Consider the following 27,463-nt stretch of genomic DNA (forward strand, 5'->3'; position numbering starts at 1 on the left):
TGGGAAAAAATGGAGGAGGTGTTGCCTTATATATTACAACTGTATATACTTGGACTGAGGTTGAGATGGAAACAGCAGATAGTCTTGTTGAAAAAGTCTCTGGGTAAGGATAAAAGGGGTAAAAAAAACAAGGGTGATGTCATGCAGACCACCTAACCAGGAAGAAGAGGTGGATGAGGCTTTTTTTAAACAACTAACAAAATCATCCAAAGCACAGGACTTGGTGGTGATGGGGGACTTGAACTACTCCAACATCTATTGAGAAAATAACATAGCAGAGCACAGATTATCCAACAAGTTCTTGGAATGTATTGGAGACAATTTTTTATTTCAGAAGGTGGAGAAAGCTACTAGGGGAGAGGTTGTTCTAGATTTGATTTTGACAAACAGGAAGGAAATGGTTGAGAATTTGAAAGTGGAAGGCAGCTTGTGTGAAAGTGATCATGAAATGGTAGAGTTCATGATTCTAAGGAATAGTAGGAGGGAGAAGAGCAAAATAAAGACAATGGATTTCAAGAATGCAGACTTTAGCTAACTCAGGGACTTGATAGGCAAGATCCCATGGGAAGCAAGTCTAGGGAAAAAACAACTGAAGATGGTTGGCAGTTTTTCAAAAAGATATTATTAAGGGCACAAGAGCAAACTATCCCACTGCATAGGAAAGATAGGAAGTATTGCAAGAGAGCACCTTCACTTAACCAGGAGATCTTCAATGATCTAAAAATAAAAAAAAATAAAAAAGAGTCCTACAAAAAGTGGAAACTAGGTCAAATTACAAAGGATGAATATAAACAAAACAAGTATGTAGGGACAATATTAGAAATGCCAAGGCACAAAACGAGATCAAACTAGCTAGAGACATAAAGGGTAACAAGGAAACATTCTACAAATACATTAGAAGCAAGAGGAAGACCACGGACAGGATAGGCCCATTACTCAATGGGGGGAGGAGGGGAGAGGAAAGGACAACAACAGAAAACGTAGAAATGGAAGAAGTACTAAATGTCTTCTATGTTTCGGTTTTCACCAAGAAGGTTGATGGCAACTGAATGTCTAACAGTGAATGCCAGTGTAAAATGGAGATAGGATCAGAGGGTAAACTAGGGAAAGAACAAGTTAAAAATTACTTAGACAAGTTAGATGTTTTCAAGTCACCAGGGCCTGATGAAATGCATCCTAAAATACTCAAGGAGCTGACTGAGGAGATATCTGAGCCATTAGCGACTACCTTTGAAGTCATGGAAGATGGGAGAGATTCCAGAGGAATAGAAAAAAGGGCAAATATAGTGCCAATCTATAAAAAGGGAAATAAAACTGGAAATTACAGACCAGTCAGCTTAACTTCTGTACACAAAGATAATGGAGCAAATAATTAAGCAATCAATTTGAAAACATCTAGAAGATAATAAGATAAGTAATAGCTAGCATGGATTTGACAAGAACAAGTCATGTCAAACCAACCTGATAGCTTTCTTTTGACAGGGTAACAAGCCTTATGGGTAGGGGGGAAGCAGTAGACCTGGTAAATTCTGACTTTAGTAAAGCTTTTGATACTGTCTCGCATGATCTTCTCATAAACAAATAGGGAAATGCAACCTAGATGGAGCTACTGGTTGGAAAACTGTTCCCAGAGAGTAATTTTAGCAGTGGTTTACAGTCATTGTGGAAGGGCATAATGAATAGAGTCCCTTGGGGATCAGTTCTGGGTCTGGTTCTGTTCAATATCTTCATCAATGACTTTGATAATGGCATAGAGAGTATACTTACAAAGTTTGTGGACGATACCAAACTGGGAGGGGTTGCAAGTGCTTTGGAGGATAGGATTATAATTCAAAATGATCTGGACAAATTGGAGAAATGGTCTGAGATAAACAAGATAAAATTCAATAAGGACAAATGCAAAGTACTCCACTTAGGAAGGAACAATCAGTTGCACATAAACAAAATGGGAAATGACTGCCTAGGAAGGAGTACTTCGGAAAGGGATCTGGGATCATAGTGGATCACAAGCTAAATACGAGTCAACAGTGTAACACTGTTGCAAAACACTGGAATGTATTAGCAGGTGGTGTAGGCAAGATAAGAAGTAATTCTTCCATTCTACCCCGCGCTGATCAGGCCTCAACTGGACTATTGTGTCCAGTTCTGGGCACCACATTTCAGGAAAGATGTGTACAAATTGGAGAGAGAGTCAGAGAAGAGCAACAAAAATGATTAAAGGTCTAGAAAACATGACCTATGAGGGAAGATTGAAAAAATTGGGTTTGTTTAGTCTGGAAAAGAGAAGACAGAGAGGACATAACAGTTTTCAAGTACATAAAAAGTTGTTACAAGGAGGGGGGAGAAAAAATTGTTCTCCTTAACCTCTGAGGAGAGGACAAGAAGCAATGGGCTTAAATTGCAAAAAGGACAATTTAGGTTGGAAGTTAGGAAAAACTTCCTATCTGTCAGGGTGGTTAAGTACTAGAATAAATTGCCTATGGAGGTTGTGGAATCTTCATCATTGGAGATTTTTAAGAGCAGGTTAGACAAACGCCTGTCAGGGATGGTCTAGATAATATTTAGTACAACCATGAGTGCAGGGGACTGGACTAGATGACCTCTCGAGGACCCTTCCAGGCCTATGACTCTATGATACTATGGGCACAAAATTTTTCACAACCCTGAGCAACGTTGCTAGATCGACCAAAGCTTTAGGTGTAGGAGGGACACAATTCAGATTTCCAATTAGAGTACCAATTATTCAAGGCAGCCTATATCAGCTTCTATCCAGACTAATAGGAGAAAGTGCATCCAAGAGAGTCTTCAGTCAGAGAGTCACCTACAGCCCCCAACTAAAACCTCTCCAGCGCATCATCAAGGATCTACAACCTATCTTGATCCCCCACGCTCACAGACCTTGGGAAGACAGGCCAGTCCTCGCCTACAGACAGCCCCCCAACCTGAAGCAAATACTCACCAGCAGCTACACACCACACAACAAAAACACCAACCCAGGAACCAAACCCTGCTACAAACCCCGGGGCCAACTCTGTCCACATATCTAGTCAAGGGACACCATCATAGGACCTAACCACAGCAGCCACACCATCCTGCACACTCGTTCACCTGCACATCTACCAATGTGATATATGCCATCGTGTGCCAGGAATGCCCCTCTGCCATGTACATTGGCCAAACCGGACAGTCTCTATGCAAAAGAATAAATGGACACAAATCTGACATCAGGAATCATAACATTCAAAAACCAGTAGGAGAACACTTCAGTCTCTCTGGTCACTCAACAACAGACCTAAAAGTGGCAATTCTTCAACAAAAAAAACTTCAAAAACAGACTCCAGTTTGCAAATTAATTCCAGTTCTTCAACTTCACATTGGATACCATCAGATTAGGCCTGAATAAAGACTGGGAGTGGTTGGGTCATTACAAAACCTAAACTTAATTTCCCCAATACTAATTTCTCCCTCCTGTTACTCACATCTTCTTGTCAACTGTCTATAATGGGCCACTCTCTTACCACTTCAAAAAAGTTATTTTTCCTCCCTTGGTATCCTGCTGTTAATTGATTTATCTCATTATACTGACCTCTCACGTGGTAAAGCAACCCCCATCCTTTCATGTATTTATGCCTGCTCCTGTATTTTTCACTTCATTCGCCTGATGAAGGGGGTTCTAGCCCATGAAAGCTTATGCCCAAATAAATGTGTTAGTCTCTAAGGTGCCACAAGGGCTCCTCGTTGTTTTTGCTGATGCAGCCTAACACGGCTACCACTCTGAAAACTGAAGACATGGGGAAATTTTTTTCCACTTTTGAACGCCTATGCATCCTGCACGAGATCCCAGATGAGCAGCAAATGCCTGTCCTGCTAACCAGATTGACTGGGAAAACCAGGGAAGTATTTAATGAATTGAGGGAACAAGAAGCCTACGATTATGTGCTGTTTAAAGATTTTGTGTTAAGGTGATTAAAGGTCACTCCTGAATCTTACAGGGTTAAGTTTAGAAAGTTTAAAATGTCTAATGATTTTACTTTTGTGGAATGTGCTCATAAGCTAATGGGTTTTGTTAAAAAGTGGGTTGTGGGAGCAAAGGCACATGGGAGTTTTGAAAAATTGCTGGATTTAATCACTTTGGAACAGTTATTAGACATTGTTCCTGAAAATATTAGAGCAGCTGTCTGTGATAGCTGATTCAATCCTAAGTGTTGCAGAAATTGTGGATGCGTATACCCAAAATAGGGTTCGAGAAGGGTATAAAACGCATGGAAAGAATAATCACTATTCATCCCAGTTTAAAAGGAAGGAAGGGCTTAAAAATAAACCTAACCCTAACTCTGATAAAGAAACACATGTAAGCCCAGAACAGAGAAACTCGTACTCTAAGGGAAGATAAGTGGTATGTTATTTGTGTGATACACCTGGACACATCAAGCCAGAGTGTCCAAATGTAAAAAATAAACTAGCTAATCCAGTTATTCTAAACACACAGGCAAACTAAATAGAGCGCAGCGCTGCTGCCTTGTGTGCAAATGCTGTTTCTGTTGTCTCTGAAGGACTTGACCTTAAAACTCATATTAAAGCTAAATATGGGACCCCGGTCAGACTCCTCTTGCAGATTCACTTTGTTTCCCTGTCAGAAAGCAGGATGGATAAAAATCAATGATGATTTCTTTTTAAAAGTTTTTAAAAAATGATTTAAACAAAAAATCCATTTTTTTTTATAAAATGCTTTTTGAGGAAAAAAGCAATCTTAATTAAAACTATAGCTCAAAGATATCTCATCATGGAATAGGGATTATAAATTGTAATTCTATAGTATGAGACAATATATTAATGTAATGTTTAAGAAAGTTTTGTAAATAAATTCCAATAGTTCATGGATTAGGGACCCAATCTTATGTGGTTCCAGGGGCTTCTGTATAGATTATTTAGGTTAATCTTTCTATCTACCCAATAGGACTCAGTGCTCAGTCTAGAAGATACCATCAGAGATGCTTAGTTTTGCAGTTCTCAAACTGTGGATTTGTGTCTTCAGAGAGAACATGCTTCTTAACAACAAAAATAGTTTTAAATAATATAGAGAGATGAGAAATAACAGACCTGAACTCTATTGTCCCTCTGCAAATTTGTGTACACAGAGTCAATCCATTACCTCTATCTAAAAGTGCAAAGTTTCAAAAAGTTCAATGAATAGAAGAAGATTGTTAGTGGCGGAATAGATCTGGACAAGGAGAAGAAGTCTGGAGATAAATGTGAAGTGAGGGACATATGCTTGTTTTGTTAAAATGTTATAGGTTTGCTGTTGAAGAAAAAAATCCAGAATATTTAACGTTGTTGTTTTAATTTAATAAAATAATTTAAATATCTGTCTGGTGATGTTGTCCTCCTAATACAGCATGACAAGGAAATCCTCCAAATATTAATGATTAACCTGTTGACTTGGAGATAGTTCACCTCCCAATGACTTCATAAATATCTGCTTCAATTACCTTTGGTAAATGAAATAACCAAACAATCATTAATTTTCTGATACAGCTGTAAAATGAATCTGAAAATTTTTCAAAATAAATCACTGTTTAAAAATGTATAGTGTGTACCTTCTAAAAATGAAACCTACATCAATTGTGAAGAATATGTATTAAGTTATAACAACCAACAAGAATGCACTTTTATGTAGAAATCCATGATTAAATCGAGTCTTCCTGACTAGTGATTTAAATCAAATCCACCCTGTCAGAAAATCATTTTTCTGGGCGGAAGCAAAGAAATCTGTTGGGGACATGAATTCTGCGCATGTGCAGTGGTGCAGAATTCCCCCAGGACTAACCTTTGGTGTTTAGATCCTAGGCTTATTGAGCAAAGACTGCCAACAGTGTCTAATTATATGGGTATTGTAGCGATGTGGACAAATGGTCCACCAAAGTCTAGGATAAGACCACTGACCTCAACTTAATTTCTACAAGTCATTTGTTAAAAGTGGAGTTGTTAAACTATTAAATTATGTGACAAACCTAGGAATGAATGATTTATAATGGCTCTGAGTGGGAGAGTCCTACACAAAGTACGGGAATTCGTGAGGCTTACACTTTTCCCTTTCTTATATCCATCTGGGCAAATGAAGCATGGGAAGACAACTTCTCTTTAGAAGAGACTTTAAACTAGAAATATAAATGAAACTTAGATAATTATATTTAATTTTTTCCTTTTATTGTATTGTGCAAATTATGTAGACATCTATTTTCCATATTCCCCTGGTTTTGATCTACTTTTGTCTGAGTAAATTAAAATTGTATTTGTTAAAAGCATGTTAAATAAGGAACAAGATTCCTCTAAGTCCCATTCTACAATTTCAATCTTGAGGATTGCACAGTGTGTTCTTGTGCTTTCCCAAAGTTCCAAAAGGATTAGAGAAGGAAACTAGTGAATTATCACTGATGTCTTTGTGAGGAGAGATTTCACTAATGTAGGACAAAATACATGATTCTCTGCTACAGTGAGTGAGAAGAAATGCAGGGCAGAGGGAGGAAACAAGGATAAATGGGGGGTGGGAGGGAAAGGTTGCTTTATTTATATAGTGATAGTGTATGCTTTGTCTTCCCTTGCTCCCCCTAGGGGGAGTACCATGGTGGCAGTACGAGTCCCAAGTGTGAAGGGTGATAGTGATGTACTCTGTATTTATTCTCTAGTAACTCACTGAGCTTGGATGACTGAAGCAACATAATTGACCTGCTCTAGAGGAAATTGCTTTAATTCTTTGGCCAAAGGAGGGTTCTGAAGGACTAAGTTTAGAAATGATATTGTTTGAGGTAAAGGTGAGGTAAGAAAGAGGAGAAACCAAGGACCAGTGATGGGATACTCACAACTTTAAAATAATGTATTAAAAACACATTTTTAAAGTTATTAATTACACTTGAATTGTTAAAACTAAAAAGCTTTGAAGTCCAGTTTATTTTTCACTGGTTAATTTTGTGGTTGTTGTTTGATTTTCATTGTCCAAGTTCAGAAAAATGCACAATGGAACAAGGTTTCACTTTCAAGTTCTTGGTACTGTAACTTTTGCACTGCTGATATTACAGAAGAACATTTTAAAAATCTTTTTAAAGACGGAAGCATTTCTGTTGGACTTAAGCTTGCTTTTCAGAACTAAATTTTACTGATGCTGTTATTTTAATTTCAGGAAGGGGTGGAAAGGAGAGATTGAATTTGAGTTTCTTTTCATTAAATATACTATTATCACAAGATTTTTACCATTAATTTTTGAACTCCACACATGGGACAGTGCAGGAGGTCTTTTCTGCCCTAAGCTCAAAGCTAATTGTTGTTCATTGCAATTGTCCTCACCCTTTTTTTGATTGTGCAACACCATCTGCACTTCCTGAAACCTTTAAAACCTTCCAGCTGTTTTTTTTCTGACTCTCCTTTATTTTTCACTTCATTCATCTGATGAAGTGGGTTCTAGCCCTCAAAAGCTTATCTCCTAGGTCTTCAGTATCTTTGTAAATGGGGAAAATCCTTTCCCAGTTCTTACTGTTGTAGAGGGGAAAGGGAGTTCCAGGCAGCGGTGACTTTCTCTGCTCTTCCAACACTTGGAGCTGAAGTCTGTGAGTCCTCTCCTCAGCAGCCAGCCATTCCATATGCCTTGCATGGGCTTCTTTCTGTATTTCAGTCATTTTCTGTTCATGTTCAAGTTGCTGCTTGTTTGCTGCCTTCTGCATTCTAATTTCTTTTGCCATATCAGGTGAGAGTAGTGCCACTGCCTTCTAATCACTGGCCATTATCAGATTTTTCAGTTCTTGCTCTGGGGCTTTTTTCTTAAAAGACAACCCCCTCTGTAAGCACAATTCTTCAAGGGTCTTTCTGTCAAGATCTTCATATGATCCTTGCTCACTCATAGTAACTGATTTTTAACCCTTAAGCTCTCCAATGTCAAAATTAATTTTTGACAAGAGTGGTTCTGATCCAAAAATCCAACTAACCTGTGGTAATGTGTATCCTAGCTAGACTATGCCACTGCGACTGGGATTCCTAACTGAGGTCACTCAATTAGGGTGAACTGCAAAGAATGGGGCAGACAATTCCCAAAGCTGGTGGATATTTCAATACTTAGATTCACCAAGCCAGCACAAAACAGATTCTAGGATACCTCAGTGGTTACCCAGAAGCCAACAACACAGTTCCCTTAAAGGGACCCAGTCTCAGGCCTCCACCCAGACACCCAAGTCAAATACAATGAGGAATACGTTTTTTCAGTAATCCTCATAAGAAAGTTCTACCAATCCCAAAAGATAGGACACATTACCTCCCAGGTTAATGAATATTCCAGATCTTACCCAAATACATGCCTATAGCCAATTCTTAATAAACTAAACTAAAATTTATTAAAAAATAAAAGAGTATTGGTTAGAAGATCAGTATACATACAGACATGAGTACAATTCTTGAGATTCAAATTCATAGCAGAGATAGTGAGCTTTGTAGTTACAAAGAGTTCTTTCAGAATTAGTTCATAGTGTCACAGAGTTTGGGGGAGACACGGCCCTGCACCACCGGCTTCCTGCGATTCACTACGACTCTCAGCCAGACAGTAGAACAGAAGGTTTATTAGATGACAGGAACACAGTCCAAACCAGAGCTTGCAGGCATAAACAGGACCCCTTAGTCAGGTTCTTCTGGGGGTAGGAATCTTAGACCCCAGCCTTGGGGTTCCCTCCGATTCCCCAGCCAGCCCAAAACTGAAACTCCACTGCAGCCGTCTCCTTCCCTCCTCCCCCCGGCTCCTTCTCTAGCCTTTGTCCAGTTTCCCGGTCAAAGGTGTCACCTGGCCCCATCCCTCTCCCAGCTCAGGTTACAGGCTCGGGTATCGTCCCTCAAGTAAAGTCTCCCCTGGCTAGCCCATCCCCCATGCAGACAGTCCCAGTAAACTAGATGACAGTCCCAGGTCAGTCCACCCCGCTCCCTACTGCATCACACATAGGTTATAGTCCAAGGTTTATATTCAGGGTGATTCCAGGTTAGGACTGGAGATTTTAGCCTTTTGGCTTAAGCTTCCCCTGCATGAAGCATCAAGCAGATCTGAGATAAAAAGGATCAGAACTCAAGGGTATTTTATACAGTGCCAGGCTCTTTTTCACAGGTCAGAGACCTTATGCAAACAATAGGCAATCATGGCAACTTTGAAATAAGTCTATTTCCTAAGCTACCAAATTAACATAGGGCAATTTATCCATTAGGCAGTCTATCACAAATTTTCAAGAGACATATAGATAATGACATTATTTCACCCAACATTAATCTAAATGTTAATTATCCCTTTTGTTCTCTGAATCAATAGCTATAGTGACAGCCAGGAACTGTCTGTTTACATGGCTAACATTTAACAAGATATGAGTACACACATACAATTAGTATCACCTCTAATTTCTAACAATACAGGTTTGCATTTCAAAGTTCTAACCTATCTACCATGGAATGGCCCTAATTGCCATTCACATACTTTTCTAACATGTCTCTACGGGTTGACTCTGGGTCATTTAGCCTGCAGGATGCTTAACCCTTTCTGGCCATGCATCACACTTTGTATAAGATTTGTTGCAATTATAGAATAGTGGTAGCAACAATGATTTGCATGGTCATATTTTAATTAGATAACATCACAAGGAGTCACACACTACTCCCTAGCAGCACAGGTACATCGTTTCAGGCACCCAGAGCAGCCGGCAGAGAGGTAAAATCACTGTGGGACACCCCAGCCAGTGGCTCCTACCCTGAGCTGGGATCAGCTGCTAGTCCCAGCTGGGCTGGAGGCAGGAGAGGATGGGACTTCCTCTTCCCCTGCAAGGAGTACCTGAGGCTGCGTCAGACCCACCCGCAGAAACCTCCCTCACCTGCAGGAAGCTTAGCATCCTCCCCTGCTTCCTGCCCTCATCGCTCCTCAGCTATGGGGAAGAGGGGTCACTGTATGGGGAGCTGTTCCCTCATCCACGCAACCCCCGAACATCCGGACTTCGCATACCCAGACACCCCTGCCAAACCTCACCCGGTACATCCAGAACCCCCCCAGCCCTCCATACCCAAACCTCACCCCCACTGAACCTCAACCTCTGCATCTGGAGCCCCCCTGCACCCAGACTCCCTGCCTCCAGAGCCCTACCCCTACACCTAGACCACCTCCCACTGAGCTCCCTGCACTCAAACACCCACCCTGATGCCTTACCCCCTGCACCACCCTGAGCCCCCAAAAATCCATACCCCCATGCCACTGACCCGCAACTAGCTGTCCCCAGACTCCCACCCCATCAAGCCCCACTCCCACAGCACCCAGCCCCTCCTCCCCCCACTGAGACCCCCACACCCAAACTCCTCCACTGAGCCCCAATAACCTTCACCTGGAAGCCCCTGCAGAGTTTTATTGCCCCTGCACCTGGAAACCCCCCCCCCAAAAAATGAGCCTCTGTGCATCCAGATCTCCCCACACCTAGACTCCCCACTCAGCTACCTAAACCCAAATGTACCACACAGAATCCTCTCATCCCACACCTGGATCCCGTCCACACTTGGATCCTGCCTGGTGGAGCCTCCCTGCCCCACAGCTGGTGCGCCTGGCACAGAAAGGCAGGGCCCAGGGTGTTTTGGGGCAGGCCCCAGGGTGTTTTGGGGCAGGCCCAGGCCTTGTGTTGTGTCAGGTTTGGGTGCAGCCTCACTGCTGAGTCTGCGTCCTGGGGTGGGGGGGCTGCAGGGTGATTCCCACCTTCAGGCAGCCAGTGGCCTGTGCTCCCCACTGCCATGCTAGACCCTCTGCATTTATGTATTGGCAAATAAATCTTGCAGAACTTTATAATATTTTTAATTTTTTGGCACAGAATGCCCTTGGGAGTAAAAGGTATTGCAGGTCAAAACTGATGTACATGGGCAGACAAATGAACTGCAGACAAATTTAATAGAATGCATAGGGCCATTAGTCTTCTGCCTTAATTTAACACAATCCACACAAGCAAATCGAAGGTTCCCCACGGATCTATTTTTTTTTAAAGGGTGATGTTAGTATTAAAGCAAGATTTAGTGGCCTGAAAGTTCTGCAATGAAGTAACTGCCAAAATCAAAAGAACTGAATCCAATATCTGTAACTTTGGGTTAGATGCAGCTGTGCCATTGTAGTGCATCTGGTGAAGAGGCTTCTCCTGTCAGCATAATAAAACCACCTCCAGGAGAGGCGGCAGCTCTATTAGCAGAAGTTCTCCTGCCGACATAGTGCTTTCCACACCGGCGCTTAGGTAAGTAACTTATGTTGCTCAGGGGGGTGGCTTATTCACTCCCCTGAGCAACATAAGTTTACACTACAGGTTACGTGGGTATGACAAGCCCTTTAATTATTTTGATGGCTATTAATAGCATGACTTATTCAAAACTGAATACTCATTTACCATATCACGTTAGCATTAAAGAAACTGTGAACTCCAGTTAAACAAGCCTGATAAAGCTATCTCAATCGATCCAGGAATACCAAGATTCTGAGTGCCCTACAAAATTGCATAAATTCATCAGTAGGGCCCTACCAAATTCATGGCCATGAAAAACTGTGAAATCTGGTCTTTTGTGTGCTTTTGCCCTATACTGTAAAGATTTCACTGGGGAGACCAGCATTTCTCAAATTGTGGGTCCTGACCCAAAAGAGGGTTGCAGGAGGATCATAAGGTTATTTTAGGGAGGTCACAGTATTGCCACTCTTACTTCTGCACTGCGGCTAGAGAGTGGCAGCTGCTGATGGAAGGCCCAGCTCTGCAGGCAGCAGCGCAGAAGTAAGGGTGGCAATACCATTCCATGCCATCCTTACTTCTGTGCTGCTGCTGGTGGCAGCTCTGCCTTCAGAGCTTGGCTCCTGGCCAGCAGCCGCCACTCTCCAGCTGCCCACCTCTGAAGGCAGCACTGCCACCAGCAGCAGCGCAGAAATAAGGGTAGAAGTACTGCAACCTCCCCTCTAATAACCTTGCGATCCCCCTACAGCTTCTTTTTTGGTCAGGACCCCTACAATTACAACACCGTGAAATTTCAGATTTAAATAGCTGAAATAATTAAATTTACCATTTTTTAAATCCCACGACCGTGAAATTGATCAAAATGGATTGTGAATTTGATAGGGCCCTATTCATCAGGTGGTCTAATCGTAGGTTCTCAATTTTTTGCTTTCCCCCATCCCTTTATCTACAATTTGGTAGGCAATTTTCTACTGCAGTAGCACCCCGTGGGTTCAATCAGGATCACATCTCACACACTAGGTGATGTAGAACACAAAGGAAGATGTGCTCCCTGCACTTTTCATGGGAAAGAAATAGGTTTCACATTTCATCCCGTAACCAGTAAGACTTGTGATATTCTGAACTCTTGTGGAAGAAAACTATATAGCCAAGGTCAGCGTCCAAGGAAGACATCCCTCACTTTCATTGGTCTCAAACTGTGTCAATCTTCCATTGTTTCTGAATGTGGACATTATAGTAAGCCATGGTTGTGGAAAGAGATCTCCAAAACTATCAACAGGTGTGTCTTAGGCTATCAAGATGATAAAGTACTTTAAACTTTAACCAGGTAATTCAATGGGGAACCAGCAGATGCCTAACCCAGAATTCAACTAAAGGGATATGCTTGTGACTATGTAATACTAAGCAGACAGATTACTATGAGCTGAAACCTTTTAAGAGTATTGTTTTCATTTCCAGATTCCAAATGTTGCAATAATTAACCCCACAGGTCAAAAAATGCATGAATTAACACTGTGATTAACTCTGCATCTGTCAGAATGCGGTGTATGTCACCTGAGCAGCTATAGGTAGAAAGTGGCATTTTTAGCAACTGACTGGTTTATCCAGCACCAGTGTTGAGACCAAGGGGACCCATGCTGTGCACTGATTTGATAACTGGGACGGGGAGAGGAACTCAGATGCCCTCTATTGATAATTTAAGTTGCTGGAAACATTTAAAGAGCTAGCCCTCTTCTCCTGTATCACTCCCCCATCTTATCCTGGTTTATCTTAAACCCGTTGATCTTAAAGCATGTGCTGATCTCACTCAGGCATTTGGAAAAACTGGGAAATAGTACTATACATTTGACCTGAAATAGATGGAGAGCTAAGTGTCATCTAGTTACTGCTGGCTACGGCACACAACCTCTTTCAGTGGTTTAACAAATATATATTTGATAGGGAAACTTCCATAGAAAAGGGGAAGTCATTCTTTCCCATCGCATTCCCACTAAAGATATAAAACACACGTAGGCCCTTAATAGTTTTTGGAAAATACAGAAAAAGTGCCATTCTAAATCAGGAACATTTTGAAAGGCTATTTTTTAACATGTGAATGGGACATTCCTGTCTTAAGTCAAGTCACTGCCATTTCAGACACTGCAAAAAATGTATTTGTCCATTGAATATATAATAAATTGTTTCCTTAGTTGCAAACATGAGAAGTTCCTGCATTTTTCAACACACTCCTTACATTTTATATACACAGATGAGGCAAGCAGAAAGTGAAACTATCCAATCATGCCTGTGCATCTGTATAGGAACACTTCTCCACGAGCAGCAGTTTAAATTAGCAAAGATGACAAAATCCTAGAAGAGTCTGAGCTGTTGCTGCAGAATTGACAAAGAGCATTGTTGTGCAGGAGTACAGGCACAAAGTTACTCCTCTCCCTCACACAGACTTTGCTTGAGAAAAGGGGGTGGGGGAAGAGATATAAAATGGAAAGGGGAAATGAGATAGTGATTGCCATAGACTCTTGAATTTGAGTGTTTTGCTCACTTAACAGACTTGTACCTATTAGAATCTGTCTGGATATACAGGCTTAAAAAAAAAAAAAAAAGATTTTTCTTCAATATGTGAAAATATATCTTTGTCAGTATCTGAATAATCTCCCAACTCAACATATCACATCTGTGCATTAAATAAGACTATAATTGGGACAGTATTTGTAAGTTCTTCAATTTAATTTGTGTCTGTGGTAAGGAATCTTTCCCACATTTTCCAATGGAGTAAAAGTGGTTCTCACATAATAAAGTAAACAACAGAACTTGAGGGAGAGGCAATTCATCTATTGGTTTTATTGCCAATGGCATTTCTGTTTTCCCCTACCTCCTCTCCAGTTTGAGAGTTCCCAGAAGAGGATGATCATGTCTGTGCTCATGTACACTAGCTCTTTCCCACTGTGAGAGCACAGCAGTTTGGAAGAGACTAGAATCATACAATTCTAGCAACTTTCAAATGCCACTTTCAGTATCATGGAGAAAGTATTACTGTACAGGACCATAAGCATAAATGAACAGAATAATGATTTGGCAAATTTACATGAGGAGAGAAAGCATGTTACCATGATCCAAACCCAATTTAAACCCTTATTTTTCAAGCAGAGTTGCTAACTTTGAGAAAAAATGTAAGTTTTTTTAAAATGTATATAACCCACTAAAGCTATATTAATGGTCTTTACACTAAGAAAATATACATTTTCTTACATTAACATTGCCAAATATAAGTGCAACGTAACTTCTAATATCAAGTAATTGGATATCAAGTAATTGAGAGAATATACCTATAAAAATGCAACTTGTCTATTCCCATATTAGGCCTTGAATGATTTTTCTTGTGTAATTTTTAACAGTAGCTAACTGCAACAAAGTTGTATGTTCTATAAGAATGCCAAAAACAGGAAATACTTTTCCAGGTCACAGCCAGGAAATGAAATCTTCTGTAATAGCCATGGGATACAGTGGATTTTATCTCCTAACATTTCTTGGGCCACCTACTCAGCAGAAGTTATAATAGCTATGGAGGTCAAAAGATTCAACATTGTTCAGAGCTCTCTAAAGGGGACTGTCACAAGATAGAGAGAATGACAGGGAAAATGAAAACAGATGCATGTGCAATGGATTTGAAAAAGCATCTTATAGCTACTATATTATGTTAAGGGCTGGAAAAAGGTACCACTTATCTAGTAGCTGGAGGACTAAGTGTAATATCCAGATTTCAGGAGAACAGGGAGAATGGGCTCCAGTAGGCAAGATCTGGGGCAACGTACTGATCACACACCCAAGCTCCCCTGGCACCCACTGATGAAGAGTGAGAGGTGTTGGGATTTCTTCAGACTGCTGTCCATGTACCCAGCCTGGATACTTTATTATTTTTTTAAAATCAACCTTTGACTAATAAATGCCTTATAAATTTGAAGTTTTATCTCCTCAAGCTCTTTGAAGAGACTAGGAACTTTCTCCCTCTTCTCGCCCCTCCACAGCTTCTTGGTTGCTGTGAAAAGTATGGGAAAAAATGAGGCTTCTGTTACTCAATCCAACATCCTCACCCCCAAAACACACACACACACTTTTGTGTCTCCTCCTCTCTCCATTGGATGACTCCAGTACTTATTTTGGCTGCTGGTTACAGGTCATTCCAACAACAGCAGCAAGCAATTGACAGTTCTTGACAATTTATTTGCTGCCCATAGGAGTCTGAATAGTAACTATAAACCTGATCAGTTTTGATAACTGCACTTTGCTACTGCCAAGTACAGCTACAAGTAGCAGAGGCATTGGAGTAGCTCTCGGCAGGTCAAAACGGTGACACTGCATTATTTTAAACACTGTTCATATTTGGTAACTTTCATTAAAAAAAGTTTATAGCCCAAATGTAAGATTAGATTCTGTAGCAGCTGACAGTGTAAATCTGCTTCACTCATGGCACTGGATTTTTCAAGTCCTAGACATGTTTAATTATAGACTGTGACAATAAGAAATAAGTTCTCAAATCTGATGAGCTGAACAGGAAGTAGATTATGAACATTAATGTTTTGGGAGGTTTCTGAAGAGAGAGTGCATCAAATGTGGCAAGAGGCAAGTATATATAGAAGTGTGATTAGCAGATTTTTTTGCATCCATTGTCTCATTTTAGTAGTTCTCACACATGGATAGCTGCAACACTTAATTTCAATTTATGAGTGTATACACACACAACAGCTTTAAGCACTTGTACACCATCATACAAAAGTTCCATAAAAGTTTCAAAATAGGACCTAAATCAAATTCACTATCGCTAAAACTAAATCAAACTAACCAGCCAGACCATTAAAAACCACATACCAGTGTCAAATCTTACTTTTCCAAAAGCCAACAAAAACAGAAGTATATTGCAGCACAAGGCATATGACAAAATTTATACTATCATTAAGCATTCAGAAAGCTTTGCATCTGTTAACTGTGATATAAATTACTTTAAAGTGGAAAAATAAGACTATGGTAAAAGGTTCAAAAGCACCTAAGTGACTTAGGAGCCTAAGACCCATTTTCAAAAATGACGTAGGCACTTTGAAAGTCAATGGGGTTTAGACTCCAATTCATTCAAGCACTTCTTAACATATTACCCGATAACCTGACTATACTATAATGCTGTCAAATACAGGGGAGAGGTTTGGAAGATGCTAAAGGACAAACACCAGGAAACTAAATTTCTTCCAGTTACCTAGCAGACCCATTTAGTGATAAGAGGCCAGATTATGCCTGGCCATTATAGATTTGCAAGATGAGGATGGTGCAAGTGGCTTCCCCAACTTGTTCCATGGCACAACTGCAATTCCTTGAGTGCAGTTATTGCTCCATCCAGCACCTCTTGAGTACAAGTCACCCAAAAGGGAAGAGAGGTCCAGCCATTCCTATCCCAGTCACCCTTCTTTTCATCAGCATACAGAGCTAAACTTAAGGGACAGAACAACAGATCCATTCCCCCCTGCCTCCATGAGTTCCCTCTATGATGATATGGCTCCATGCTACTTAATGTGGGTATGATGTTAAAAGCCACAACTGAGTCCAAATTATACTGATAATTTTTTTCAATACTACAAGATTAAAAGCATGCCTAATCAAGAAAGTTGCACCAGTATAATTTAACACGTGAATTTAAACTGATAGTTCAGCTGGTGCAAAAGGTTATATGGAAACACACATTCTGGTGTAAAAGTAGCTTATTTCAATTTAGTTAAACCTGTTCCTAATTGAGTTTAGCTAAGAGCGTTCACACAGCCTTTTGCCTTTGTTCAACAATTTCAGTTTGAAAAACAATTCAGATTATACTGGTGCAGATCTATACAGGTAAAGAAGCTCTTAGCTATCAAAGCAAAATGAGAAAATGTAGTTGCCAAATTTTGTACATCGAAAAAAGCACCAAAGAGTAATCATTTAGTAAGTTAAGATCACTTTTGACTTTAAAACAAACTGTGCAGTAAGTTATTTGGATTTTTTATTTTATAAATATGTTTGCTTTTCTTATGGGCAGAATATGACCAACAAAGAGGTTTGTTGCAGACTTTCTTCTGGATCATTTGAACCTCAAATGCTATGTGTGTTATGGCATCTGCATCAGGATATGTTAGGAGGATAAATACATGGTCGTAAACTTAACACACACACAACCCCAGCTATCTTATGAAATACACAGGCTATGATGACCATAGGCTAGTAGTTTATCTTGGAGTGTGTTGTATTATAGCCACTGTACATTTAAATTGTGAATGCATGATGGTCATGAAGGTAAGTTCCAGCTATTATATCACCAATAGAACCAGAACGGATTTAACCAGACAACTTATGATCCTCATCAGGAGAGAAGATTGTTAGTTTTTGTCATTGTTTGCTTCTTTCTGAAATATAATAAATATCTATGTACAGAGAACATTGTCAATGATAACATACTGTTCTTTAAGTGGGCTTTTATTGTATTCAAGTTTTTAATGTTAGTGTTCTGCTACAGTTTTAAGATAGTGAATTTTTCTGCATGCCAGAGGGAACAGAAAATGTGAACAAGCCATGTCATACTGATGTCAGAGAACATTAAGATATAAGTAGAGTTAGTGTGCAAGTGTGGTTTAGATTTATATTGGGATTAACCTAGAAGAACTAATATATCTAATTTAGTTGGTATATATTATACATATTATGTGCAAGATATGAAGACCGTGGATCTCTTGTTCCGAATCCTCACACTCAATAGGCAGAATGTATCACTGTAAAGAATTGGATTTGCTTTTGACCAGACACTTAGCTCATATATATTACAGAGCTAAATCCTGTAAGAAAGGATGAATTTATTAGTGCAGCTTCCCTAATCAGATAATATAAAAAGTAATGCTGATCTACTAATATGAACAAGTCCTATAATCTTGAATGTTAAAATATTGGCCATGAGTTAATTAGTGAAACATTTAAAAATAGTTAAGACTCTCTAAATGTAAAAGTGAGCATATTTTACCTTTCACATATTTATGAATTTCCTTGCTTTCTTGGGGTTACAATTTTAACTTTTTAAATGCAAAACTTTGGGGATATTTTATTTGCTGGATTAAACAAATAGTATGAAGTGCATTCTATAAATACAGCTATAAAATCTATTTTATTTTCTAAAATACAACCAGCAGAATAAAGACTTAGGACCAGAGACACAGTCCCAACACCCAGACTGAGTAGCTAGGTCAGGTCAGCACTGGGCAGATGGAGAAGAAATCCTCTCTCCCAATGTCAAAGAACTGCTCCTTGAAGACTACTTCAGCCTACAGGGTCAGTCTTGGAAGATGCACATAGAATCTGCCCAGCCCTGCCCCAACCCAATCCAGAGATGCTCCACCTACCTCACATGTGTGTTGCTGTGCAGACAGCCTGTGCAGAGCGATTCACATCATCCCATACCTTATATTCACGGAGAACAGAATTAGTCTTGGCCCTTATTGCAGCCAGACATTTATAACACACTTTTTTACCACAGGATCTAGGTAGCACCACTGTTCTAAGTGTGGCCATTGTGAACATGAGACGAACATGAGACAAGTCCTTCTGCTACAAAAGCATTAGGAACAGTCAAAAGTCACTATGCAAGTAAAAAGAAAAAAAGTCACCAAATATACTGCAGACTAAATTACTCAAGATATTATAAAAAGCAACAAAGAGTCCTGTGGTACCTTACAGACTAACAGATATATTGGAGCATAAGCTTTAGTGGATGAATACCCACTTCGTCAGACGCATGCGAAAGCTTATGCTCCAATACATCTGTTAATCTATAAGGTGCCACAGGACACTCTGCTGCTTTTTACAGATCCAGATTAACACGGCTACCCCTCTGATTCAAGATATTATATATCTTAATTACTCTGAGAAAAAATAATAATCCAGAAATCAAGCCCAAGAGACTTTCACATTTTCAGGAGGCACCAATTTGAAGGAACTATAACTAATTTAGATTTCTTTTTTGTTTCTTTTTCATGCTACTCTTTGCTACTCTGTAAAAGAATAAGTGACTCCATCGGATTTTACAAGTTCTATTCTACTTAGAGGAAATGAAAATTACTCCACATGCACAAATAACACGATATAAAAGTACTACACATACCTGTTTAAGGCAAAATAGTTTGCCTACATCAAGGACCAAGAGTCACTTTAGAGCTTTCAGAAATGTTTAATTATGCAAGTGTGAGAATGTAACAAACTTTTTGATTGAACTTCTGCAAATGTAAAATTTCTAAAGATGTGTATGCCAAATTTTAATTAAGACTAAACGTTTACAAACAAGCACAAGTTTATAAGAGAAAGGCTGAAAATTATAGCTACACAACTGGTGTAACAGTAATTTATCCTTTCCAAAGGAAGTGTAGTGATTATTAATCCTGGTTCAATATTGTTGTATTATGTGTTTTAACATGTATGTAGAACTAATTCTATAGCTTAAAACATAATGTTTACATTTAAAGAATGAATTCTTGGTAGGAAAAAAGGAGGAACTTTCATCTAGTGTTGCAACAATCAGATTGTGAAAGATATACAGTAGTATTCAGTCTTGCATGATTTAAGCAATTTGGGAACATAGGTATTCTACAACAATTCTACTGCTTTGTTCTTAACTAGGGGACATTTACACTTTTTTAACCAAAACTGGAGAAATTGAGATGTTTCAAAAATGTACTAAAAAGGTGGACCTCAGATTCATCATCCCATCCAGTTGGGAGAAAAAATAAGTTTTGAAATAACTGACCATGACTATGACTACAAACATCCACTGAAGCGCACACACACACACAAAAAAAAAAAAAGCATACCATGTGGGGAAAAGACAGAGCATTGCGCTACTGCATCTGTAAAAGAGAGCAACAGGACACAAACATGCAAAAAAAAACTTTTTTGCATCCCTCGTGGTCTGAAATGAAAGCCATGCACACACACCACCTTTTACAGATAATGTATGTATCAGTGGTGTCCAATCTTTTCAGCTGGAGGGCCTAATGTTATTTCACAAAGGTCACAGGGCTATTTTGGGGCAAATTGTCAGTCCTGTGCTGCTCAGGCAGAGCAAAGGGAGAAGAAGCCATCTGCTAGTTCCCTGCTGGAATTCCTCTAGTATGTAGGAACTCCAATAAGCATGGAGTTAGTATAGCCTGATCCTACACCTCCCTCCCAGCAGACCATGTCACAGGGGAATGCTGGAAGCCATAAGAAAGAACGGTATGGGCATTTGGCACATAGTCTTTGGGGACCACAGCCAGCTGATGTAGCACAAGCTGGAGCAGTCTCAGACCGCTCTAACCTGCACCAAGGCTTGGACAGAGACTCAAGCTGCACTGAGTGACTGCTGGTTCTTAGTGTCTCCTCTTATTCCCCTTTTGAATACTGCAGTGAGTGGCTGCGTGAGAAGGGAAGCCATCCTTTGTTAAGTACTTACCTAGGCTGAGGCTTCTGTCCTGCTCTCTAGTAACAGAGCAGCTTGGGCTATCATCACTTCCCACTCCTGTATTGCAACAGGTGAGAGGGTCACATCAGAGCAGTTCTTGGGACAACAGTGGGAGGCAATGCCCCCTATCTCCTACTAAAAATAACAGGGCATGAACCAAGGATCACATTTCAATTGAATATTTTTCTTTTTTAACACAGTTGCCACTGACAGCCACAATTTAGAGTCTACAGGGCCACAAGTGGGCCCCTAAGCAACAGGTTGTACACATCACTGTCTATATGCTTTGACAACCACTATGATATTTAGGTTTTGCCACAGAAATTTCTAATAGCAGCAAGCTAATACTACATAGAACAGCACTCTCTTACAGTTTCCTTATATTCATTTATATATTTTTAGGATCTCATTACTAAGTACTTTAACTTTTCCCCTGACTACTCTTGTTTCTTCAAACCACACCTCCTCCTTTAGAGCATGCAAATTATGTGCTGTGAATTGGTAGGGCATAACATTAAGTGGGTGGCTTTGTATCTTTGGCAAGATTTTGAGGAAAGTTTTGCAGTAAGTTACTATTATTTTCAGTGCACAAGTAATGGGAGTATATATTTCCTCCTATTTCAAACTTTTCCCAGAGTGAACATAAGATTTCTTGCAACTATAATAAGCTATTATTTGACTGATTTGTTAAAGAAATACAGTAACAATAATGTACCACTATACTTTCTTTCAGCTTTAATGCTTCAGCATTAAAGTTAGTAAACTTAATGAACTACTTGTACTCCGAAAATGATACTGAAGAAATTTCAACCTTCAGGAAGCTACCTCTACCTCTTATCACTCTACAATAACACATAGAAAGATTTAAATCTGAGAAAAACATACTTCCCTAATGTATAACAATTTTTTTAAACACAATGTTTATGGCAAATTCCAAGAAAGTTAACCATGATACCCCATTAGTAACAATATTGTATAAATAGCACAGACAAGTTAAAGTTCATATTGGCCTCAATGGTGTAGGTCTAGTCTATAAAGTAACTACATAAAAAAAATTTATTTAACAGATCTGTTCCTTTGTGTATTCAAAGTTGCAACAGCTGAATGTGGTGACTAAATATTTTACTGCATTTTAATCACATTTGCTTTGCTAAGCGAATACAGCTAAAACTGCGTAGAGGATTTTATTCCATTTTAGTAAACAATTTTGTTGATGTATGTGTTCCAATCAGTTACTGTACACCTGTGTGAACCTACTGAAAGCAAGGAGTTTTCACAAGCATCCCTGAGTGCATAATCTGAGAATGAAGCCACACGGGTGAAACTGAGAACCTAATATGCCCTTCAGAATCTTTATCAGTCACAGTGATGCACATGAGAGAAAGCCAATCTAGACTGGCTATCAGAATCCAGGCTAAATTTGCAGTATTTGAAATCAGAATGCCTTTTATTTAAATTTGAAAACTGAGCATGTCTGATCTAGAAATCACTGACACAAACATGAATACCCCATGCCATTTTTTAGTCACTGCACATTTATACTTTTAATTTTTACTCACCACAAAACAGCAGCATAGGAACTACACTTTTCATCGTTTTTACTTAAACTGACATAGTTAGCTGCTTGAAGATATTAATATTAAATCCAACATAATTCTTTTAATTTTGTTACACAAATAGATATTTTAATGAAATATATACTTATAACACTTCGGAAAGCTAATTAAACCACATGTGAAATTAGCATATTTTAAAATTTAATGCAAAGCCATTTGTTCTCCTCTCCAACTCTTCAAATTTAGGCCCCAGATCCAACAATGAGGTCAAGCTGATGACCTCCAACTTCAGTGGATCTCCATGAAGACATAGAAGGTCCATCCACATAGATTTCATTACAAGATCTAGACCTTATGGCTAATCACTTGCCAAGTATGGTTTAAAACCTGTTTATGCCCATGACACTGTATGCTTAGTTTAAGTCTTGAAAAAGTGTTTGGCAGGCATAAAATAAACATGTTAAATATATATTAATATAGAACATTCATGTTTTTACATTTTTGTATTAAATGTTACTACCTCCACACTGGCAATAGATTATATATATTTTTCCAAATTGCAGTCTGAAGATTAATTATGTGAAAATCTTGCTATATTATGGTGGCTTGTTCGAGCAGCAGTTTGAAAGCATTATAAACAAACTATAGCATGTATTGCTTATAATTAATTATAACAGTGATACAATTTATTTATCATTAAGTTTAAAATTGCTAATTTCAGCACATAGCACTGTATTTCCAACCAGGCTCCAAATATTCTTTTAACTGGATACTCTCAGAGTACAGATTAAGGGCCCACTGTTGCAAACCCTTACACACATGACTAGTCTTTATTCACAAGTATCCCCACTGACTTCAACAGGCTTCTCACATGAGAAAGTTGGCAGGAACAGACTCTTAGTATTATGTGGAGGTCATGACTTAATTTTGTTTAGCTTACTACATCATGATAGCTTGTTTAGGTGGCAGTACTTGAGAACATGTTATATTCACACAAACAAATGTATTTTTATACATTTTGTGTGTGTGTGTGTGTGTGTGTGTGTGTGTGTGTGTGTGTGTGTGTGTGTGTGTGTGTGTGTGTGTGAGTGAGAGAGAGATCTCTCACACACAGTTAATAATGTTTCAAAGCACTAACATCCAAACAAGTCACCAAAATATAGTAGTCAACAACATATTCAACCACTTGTGTATTAAATCATAATTTCATATTAAAAATTATTAAAGGTAGAAAAGTCAAGCACTCAAAAGGTAGGAAATGCCAGAATTAATGATGTCTGCACATAGTTAAAGGCAGAGGTAATAGCAATACCTATTGTTAAGATTAGCTAACACTACTTTAAACACCATGTTTTCGGCTCACTTATAACTTTGTCAAACTTTAATCATTTGGACTGAAATTTGTCATATCAGGTGCATGCCTCAAGCTAATTTTTTTTTGAAGTTTCTGGAGAAATAATTCAGCTGTTTTTGAAAATTAGGTGTGAAAAATGTGTGTTCTCAATATTAAAAAAAAAAAAAAAAAAGAATACTTACAACCATATTACTGAGAAGCTATAGCACCTCCATGCTTTGAAATAGGGTCCTGACATTTGGCGGGGATCATCCCGGGGTTAGAGAGGTACTTCTTTGCTGTCCCTATAAAAAGCTTCCCAAATTTGGCTGAGTTATAAATCTCTGAAAATTACTTCGCATGTGCTCACTAGAATTTTGTGAAGAGTCTGGCATCAAAAACATTCAGTTTGTGCTGGACGTCCTCCAGCTTAGCAGTGCAGGGACTAAACAAGTCTTTTCTTCAGTTGCTCCTCCTACTTGTCAGGCCTGCTGTGGCACCCAGCACTTTACTGTGCTCTTAATGTTTCCCGGGTGGCATACAGGCACTATACAGAAGCCACGCAACTCAAATGCAGGGGGGATGAGGAATACAAGCAGGGGTGGGATTACAAGAGTTTGTAACCATTAGATGACACTTTGAATCTTAGAATGTAACCCAGAATTTCTGAGACTCAGCATTCTTCTGCTGTCTACCAAATATGTACACTGGTCAACATATGGCAACAGCCTCCTACTGCTACCTATTACTCTGTAAGCTCACCTGGTAGAAGTCAGTCCTGTAGATCTAAAAATACCAACCTTACCAGTGACCCACATGAGGAGGGTTAATACAGTTCCACATGATGGAATTTGTTTTTTCATTTTGCTATTTTAAAAACCTAAACCTACATATGAAAACCATGTTAGAGGAAAATTGAGATTGCAAAGCCAAGCAGTCAAATGTTACGAAATGCCAGAATTAAGGTTGTCCGTGCAATTGTAATTTGGCCCCCTTGTGCAGTATAACACAGTAATTACATGATCACATACATTTTCCACAAGATCCTGCCTCATTCAGTGCATATGGTAAATAGTGCTCAGGGAATGAATTAGGCTGTTGTCTGAATAGGATCTTAGCCTCACTTGCTGCAGAAGTTGAAGGTTTGTAGTTAATGAGGAAGAGAACTGTAGAAACTGAAAGGATAGTCTCACCATTAAGGCAGTAGTATGCCACCCTGAAGAACTGGATTCCATCCTTCTTTATGCTACAGAGTTCCTATTTGATGCTGGGCAAGTCACTTAAACCAAAGTTTTCATAGGTGGCCACTAATTGAGTGTTCATCACTTTTTGGGTGCCCAACATTGGGACACCCTAAACCTGATTTGCAGAAGCACTTAGCACTCACAGGTGCAAGTAAAGTCAAACGGAGCTGTGCTTTGAAAATATTAAGTACTACAGAAGTACTAAATACTCAGAAAAATCAGGCCCTATGCATCATAAACTGGACAGCCAAGATTTATGGACACTCTACAATTCTGACCTTAATCCCCATCTGTAAAATGGGGGTAATCACAGAAGCATAGAAATGTTAGGCTGAAGGGACCTCAACAAGTCATCTAGTCCATATGACTGCATTGAGGCAAGACAAATAATAATATCATATTACCTCACAGGACTGTAATGAGGATAAATTCTTTCAGATTTGTGAAGCACTCAAATACTTCAATGGTAAGCACTACAGAAATCAATAATTCTGTATTCAGTGCAGAATTTGGATGGTGCGTGGTAAATAAGCCATAGGGCCACACATATAATGATAAAAATAAATTATGAATAGGTAGCTAGTCAATGAGCACTGTCCATCCCGAGCACTGAATGAGGCCTGGGTCCTGTGGAAAATAGCTGTATGTGATAATGTAACTAAAGAGAACTGCATATACACAAGGGGGCTGAATTAAGGTTGCATTGTGACTTTAATTCTGGCATTTCCTAATTTTTGAGTCCTTTAACTTTGCACTCTTACTATTCTTTTAACAGCTTTTGTACATGATATGTATATATATGGACTAGAGTTTGAATAAAATGTTTCACATCAATGCCTAGCAATACTGTTTTGCAAAAATTAGAGAGACTTGCCCATATTTGTAAAGCACTTTGAGACCTATGGATGAAAGAGTGCTGTCAAGGGGGAAAATTCTATCACTGAGAAACAGGTAACATTGATTTATTTCAAATACTAATAGCAATATGATGAAACATTTCTAGAATTTATTTTTATTGAAGGCAAAAAAGACTTATTCAGATCTTTCAAGTTTAACATGGAAGACATGAATATTGAAGAATTGTTCCTTTCTTTATAGTTTCACTCAAGTGAACTGTAATCTTCAAGTTCTATCTCTGTGTACTATCAATGATTATATTTAATTCAACTGAAGTTCCTGTTAATGTTATATGTACATTTGGGCCAAAATCCTCTCCATTGCTACCAGGGTTTTCTGGGGTGGATAACGGAGCAGGAAGCAAGAGAACTGTAGGTTCTGCATAGCCTCTGCCCCTCAAGGTCTACACCCCCAACTCTCTCACCTTTGTGAAGCAGACCTGCACCAGTTCCAACATGCCCTTTGCACCCACTTAGGGTGGGGTTCTGGATTTGCCCCTTAAAGCAAATGCTGCCTATAACTGTAAAGGAAATAAAAAGATGCAAATTTAAATAAATGGAGCAGTAAGTCCTTACTACAGTCCTTTAATAATTATTTTTAAAAGGGTTTCTCTGCGATTAAAAAAAGGTCATCTTTTACGCAGTGTCTCCACAGAGAATCCATATCAACAATAGACCTGAAGATGTCTCCATGTAATTGGACTTTTATGATTATTCAAATCAGAAACTAACCCAAATAGCAAATTTTCTAAAAAATGGAAAAAGTAAGATTCAAAAGAAGCAGTACCAAATTAAAATAGTCAGTTCTTTCCCCCATTAAATGCAACAGGGTTTTTTTATTTGTTTGGTTTTTGTGGTATCATATTCTGAGAAACAAAATAGCTATTCTAATATAGGCTAATCTTTCCCCAGCCCCAACCTAAATCGGAAGTCATCACACCAGAGACTATCCATAAGTATTGAATACATGTGTGCACACACCCAAAGAGTATATAGTCCAACAAATATTTTCTAGCAACAGTCTATTTACCTGAATTCTTAATTTCAAGACTTAAGAAATTTCTTCTCTACTTCTAGATACTGAGGCTGCACAATTTAGTTTCTCTTTCTGAAGCAATTACTGATTTTTCACTAAAATGTTTTTGGTTTCTGGAATGGCTCTCATGAACTAAATTTTAATATAAAATCAATATTATTACTTTTGTATTACTACATATGTTTGGCGCACATAAAAGCATCACATTTAACAGCTTAAGACACTGAAAACTGCAATAGAACACCTTATTTCAATTCCTAGCTCAAACCATTTCCTGGTTTAACTGGCATCTCTTTCACCTATTACTCTTCAAAGTATTTTGTATACAAGTGCAAGAGTATCCAGAGGGCTCAATCAGCATCAAGGCTGCCTTGTCCTAATTATCAAACATACAAAAAATACAGTCCCTGACCCAAAGAAATTACAATCTAAGGCCTTGATGCTGCAGTTAGATCCCAGAGTGCCAATTAAGTCAACAGGGCTCCTCATAGCGGAAGAGTCACTCCATGTGTCCAACTGCAGGATTGGGGCCTAAAATTGATTGTACTGGCAGGTTTATGATTCTGAGTTCTGTTTTACTTTCACAAATAAGAGAAGTATATTGTTAAAACATTTTAAACATTTTTAAAAGGTGGTAAGTTAAATATATACCTTCA

General features: G+C 38.9%; 1 protein-coding gene across 6 annotated transcripts in view; it reads right to left on the bottom strand.

Moving 5' to 3' along the window:
* The window catches only part of NIPBL (NIPBL cohesin loading factor), a 289,804-nt gene that overhangs the window by 259,080 nt on the left and 3,261 nt on the right, over nucleotides 1-27,463 (bottom strand). The gene's annotated exons all lie outside the window — the stretch shown is intronic.

This window comes from Malaclemys terrapin, chromosome 6 (assembly GCF_027887155.1).
Source record: "Malaclemys terrapin pileata isolate rMalTer1 chromosome 6, rMalTer1.hap1, whole genome shotgun sequence".
NCBI classification, from domain to species: domain Eukaryota; kingdom Metazoa; phylum Chordata; order Testudines; family Emydidae; genus Malaclemys; species Malaclemys terrapin.